Here is a 5,305-nt window from a genome sequence, read left to right as displayed (position 1 = left end):
CTATATCTATATTTCTCTATCGTCCTAGTGGATGCTGGGGTTCCTGAAAGGACCATGGGGAATAGCGGCTCCGCAGGAGACAGGGCACAAAAGTAAAGCTTTCCGATCAGGTGGTGTGCACTGGCTCCTCCCCCTATGACCCTCCTCCAAGCCAGTTAGATTTTTGTGCCCGGCCGAGAAGGGTGCAATCTAGGTGGCTCTCCTAAAGAGCTGCTTAGAAAAGTTTAGCTTAGGTTTTTTATTTTACAGTGAGTCCTGCTGGCAACAGGATCACTGCAACGAGGGACTTAGGGGAGAAGAAGTGAACTCACCTGCGTGCAGGATGGATTGACTTCTTGGCTACTGGACATCAGCTCCAGAGGGACGATCACAGGTACAGCCTGGATGGTCACCGGAGCCTTGCCGCCGGCCCCCTTGCAGATGCTGAAGTAAGAAGAGGTCCAGAATCGGCGGCAGAAGACTCCTCAGTCTTCTAAAGGTAGCGCACAGCACTGCAGCTGTGCGCCATTTTCCTCTCAGCACACTTCACACGGCAGTCACTGAGGGTGCAGGGCGCTGGGAGGGGGGCGCCCTGGGAGGCAAATGAATACCTATTTTGGCTAAAAATACCTCACATATAGCCTCCGGAGGCTATATGGAGATATTTAACCCCTGCCAGAATCCGTTAAGAGCGGGAGACGAGGCCGCCGAAAAAGGGGCGGGGCCTATCTCCTCAGCACACAGCGCCATTTTCCCTCACAGAAAGGCTGGAGGGAAGGCTCCCAGGCTCTCCCCTGCACTGCACTACAGAAACAGGGTTAAAACAGAGAGGGGGGGCACTAATTTGGCGCTAGAAATATATAAAAAAGATGCTATAAGGGAAAACACTTATATAAGGTTGTCCCTATATAATTATAGCGTTTTTGGTGTGTGCTGGCAAACTCTCCCTCTGTCTCTCCAAAGGGCTAGTGGGTCCTGTCCTCTATCAGAGCATTCCCTGTGTGTGTGCTGTGTCTCGGTACGTGTGTGTCGACATGTAGGAGGACGATGTTGGTGAGGAGGCGGAGCAATTGCCTGTAATGGTGATGTCACTCTCTAGGGAGTCGACACCGGAATGGATGGCTTATTTAGGGAATTACGTGATAATGTCAACACGCTGCAAGGTCGGTTGACGACATGAGACGGCCGACAAACAATTAGTACCGGTCCAGACGTCTCAAAAACACCGTCAGGGGTTTTAAAAACGCCCGTTTACTTTAGTCGGTCGACACAGACACAGACAGGGACACTGAATCCAGTGTCGACGGTGAATAAACAAACGTATTCCTTATTAGGGCCACACGTTAAAGGCAATGAAGGAGGTGTTACATATTTCTGATACTACAAGTACCACAAAAGAGGGTATTATGTGGGATGTGAAAAAACTACCATAGTTTTTCCTGAATCAGATAAATTAAATAAAGTGTGTGATGATGCGTGGGTTCCCCCCGATAGAAAATTATGGGCGGTATACCCTTTCCCGCCAGAAGTTAGGGCGCGTTGGGAAACACCCCTTAGGGTGGATAAGGCGCTCACACGCTTATCAAAACAAGTGGCGGTACCGTCTATAGATAGGGCCGTCCTCAAGGACCAGCTGACAGGAGGCTGGAAAATATCATAAAAAGTATATACACACATACTGGTGTTATACTGCGACCAGCGATCACCTCAGCCTGGATGTGCAGAGCTGGGGTGGCTTGGTCGGATTCCCTGACTAAAAATATTGATACCCTTGACAGGGACAGTATTTTATTGACTATAGAGCATTTAAAGGATGCATTTCTATATATGCGAGATGCACAGAGGGATATTTGCACTCTGGCATCATGAGTAAATGCGATGTCCATAACTGCCAGAAGATGTTATGGACACGACAGTGGTCAGGTGATGCAGATTCCAAACGGCACAAAGGTGTATTGCCGTATAAAGGAAGAGGAGTTATTTGGGGTCGGTCCATCGGACCTGGTGGCCACGGCAACTGCTGGAAAATCCACCGTTTTTTACCCTAAGTCACATCTCTGCAGAAAAAGACACCGTCTTTTCAGCCTCAGTCCTTTCGTCCCTATAAGATCATATCTGCCCAGGGATAGAGGAAAGGGAAGAAGACTGCAGCAGGCAGCCCATTCCCAGGAACAGAAGCGTTCCACCGCTTCTGACAAGTTCTCAGCATGGCGCTGAGACCGTACAGGACCCCTGGATCCTACAAGTAGTATCCCAGGGGTACAGATTGGAATGTCGAGACGTTTCCCCTTCGCAGGCTCCTGAAGTCTGCTTTACCAAGGTCTCCCTCCGACAAGGAGGCAGTATGGGAAAAAAATTCACAAGCTGTATTCCCAGCAGGTGATAATTAAATTACCCCTCCTACTACAAGAAAAGGGGTATTATTCCACACTATATTGTGGTACTGAAGCCGGAAGGCTAGGTGAGACTTATTCTAAAAATTTTTTTTGAACACTTACAAAGGTTCAAATCAAGATGGAGTCACTCAGAGCAGTGATAACGAACCAGGAAGAAGGGGACTATATAGTGTCCCGGGACATCAGGGATGCTTACCTCTATGTCCCAAATTTGCCCTTCTCACTAAGGGTACCTCAGGTTCGTGGTGCAGAACTGTCACTATCAGTTTCAGACGCTGCCGTTTGGATTGTCCACGGCACCCCGGGTCTTTACAAAGGTAATGGCCGAAATGATGATTCTTCTTCGAAGAAAAGGCGTCTTCATTATCCCTTACTTGGACGATCTCCTGATAAGGGCATAGTCCAGGGAACAGTTGGAGGTCGGAGTAGCACTATCTCGGATACTGCTACAACAGCACGGGTGGATTCTAAATATTCCAAAATCGCAGCTGATCCCGACGACACGTCTGCTGTGCCTAGGGATGATTCTGGACACAGTCCAGAAAAAGGTGTTTCTCCCGGAAGAGAAAGCCAGGGAGTTATCCGAGCTAGTCAGGAACCTCCTAAAAACAGTGCATCATTGCACAAGGGTCCTGGTAAAATTGGTGGCTTCCTACGAAGCAATTCCATTCGGCAGATTTCACGCAAGAACTTTTCAGTGGGATCTGCTGGACAAATGGTCCGGATCGCATCTTCAGATGCATCAGCGGATAACCCTATATCCAAGGACAAGGGTGTCTCTCCTGTGGTGGTTATAGAGTGCTCATCTTCTAGAGGGCCGCAGATTCGGCATTCAGGATTGGATGCTGGTGACCACGGAGCCCAGCCCGAGAGGCTGGGGAGCAGTCACACAAGGAAAAAATTTCCAGGGAGTGTGATCAAGTCTGGAGACTTTTCTCCACATAAATATACTGGAGCTAAGGGTAAATTTATAATGCTCTAAGCTTAGCAAGACCTCTGCTTCAAGGTCAGCCGGTATTGATCCAGTGGGAAAAACATCACGGCAGTCGCCCACGTAAACAGACAGGGCGACACAAGAAGCAGGAGGGCAATGGCAAAAACTGCAAGGACTTTTCGCTGGGCGGAAAATCATGTGATAGCACTGTCAGCAGTGTTTCATCCCGGGAATGGAAACTGGGAAGCAGACTTCCTCAGCAGGCACGACCTCCACCCGGGAGAGTGGAAACTTCATCGGGAAGTTTTTTCCACATGATTGTAAACCGTTGGGAAATACCAAAGGTGGACATGATGGCGTCCCGTCTGAACAAAAAACGGGACAGGTATTGCGCCAGGTCAAGAGACCCTCAGGCAATAGCTGTGGACGTTCTGGTAACACCGTGGGTGTACCAGTCGGTGTATGTGTTCCCTCCTCTGCTTCTCATACCTAAGGTGCTGAGAATTATAAGACGTAGAGGAGTAAGAACTATACTCATGGCTCCGGATTGGCCAAGAAGGACTTGGTACCCGGAACTTCAAGAGATGCTTACAGAGGTCTTATGGCCTCTGCCGCTAAGAAGGGACTTGCTTCAGCAAGTACCATGTCTGTTCCAAGACTTACCGCAGCTGCGTTTGTCGGCATGGCGGTGGAAAGCCGGATCCTAAAGGAAAAAGGCATTCCGGAAGAGGTCATTCCTACCCTGGTCAAAGCCAGAAAGGAGGTGACCGCACAACATTATCACCACATGTGGCGAAAATATGTTGCGTGGTGTGAGGCCAGGAAGGGTCCACAAAGAAATTTCAACTCGGTCGTTTCCTGCATTTCCTGCAAACAGGAGTGTCTATGGGCCTCAAATTGGGGTCCATTAAGGTTCAAATTTCGGCCCTGTCGATTTTCTTCCAGAAAGAATTGGCTTCAGTTCCTGAAGTCCAGAAGTTTGTCAAGGGAGTATTGCATATACAACCCCCTTTTGTGCCTCCAGTGGCACTGTGGGATCTCAACGTAGTTCTGGGATTCCTCAAATCACATTGGTTTAAAACCAGTCAAATCTGTGGATTTGAAGCATCTCACATGAAAAGTGACCATGCTCTTGGCCCTGGCCTGGACCAGGCGAGTGTCAAATTGGTGGTTTTTTCTCAAAAAAGCCCATATCTGTTTGTCCATTCGGACAGGGCAGAGCTGCGGACTCGTCCCCAGTTCTCTCCCTAAGGTGGTGTCAGTGTTTCACCTGAACCAGCTTATTGTGGTGCCTTGCACTTACTAGGGACTTGGAGGACTCCAAGTTGCTAGATGTTGTCAGGGCCCTGAAAATATGTTCCAGGACGGCTGGAGTCAGGAAAACTGACTTGCTGTTATCCTGTATGCACCCAACAAACTGGGTGCTCTTGCTTCTAAGCAGACTATTGCTAGTTGGATGTGTAATACAATTCAGCTTGCACATTCTGTGGCAGGCCTGCCACAGCCAAAATATGTAAATGCCCATTCCACAAGGAAGGTGGGTTCATCTTGGGCGGCTGCCCGAGGGGTCTCGGCTTTACAACTTTGCCGAGCAGCTACTTGGTCAGGGGCAAACACGTTTGCTAAATTCTACAAATTTGATACTCTGGCTAAGGAGGACCTGGAGTTCTCTCATTCGGTGCTGCAGAGTCATCCGCACTCTCCCGCCCGTTTGGGAGCTTTGGTATAATCCCCATGGTCCTTTCAGGAACCCCAGCATCCACTAGGACGATAGAGAAAATAAGAATTTACTTACCGATAATTCTATTTCTCGGAGTCCGTAGTGGATGCTGGGCGCCCATCCCAAGTGCGGATTATCTGCAATACTTGTACATAGTTACAAAAATCGGGTTATTATTGTTGTGAGCCATCTTTTCAGAGGCTCCGCTGTTATCATACTGTTAACTGGGTTTAGATCACAAGTTGTACGGTGTGATTGGTGTGGCTGGTATGAGTC

The sequence above is a fragment of the Pseudophryne corroboree genome, chromosome 8 (assembly GCF_028390025.1).
Source record: "Pseudophryne corroboree isolate aPseCor3 chromosome 8, aPseCor3.hap2, whole genome shotgun sequence".
NCBI classification, from domain to species: domain Eukaryota; kingdom Metazoa; phylum Chordata; class Amphibia; order Anura; family Myobatrachidae; genus Pseudophryne; species Pseudophryne corroboree.
Note: the sequence above shows the minus strand (reverse complement) of the source record.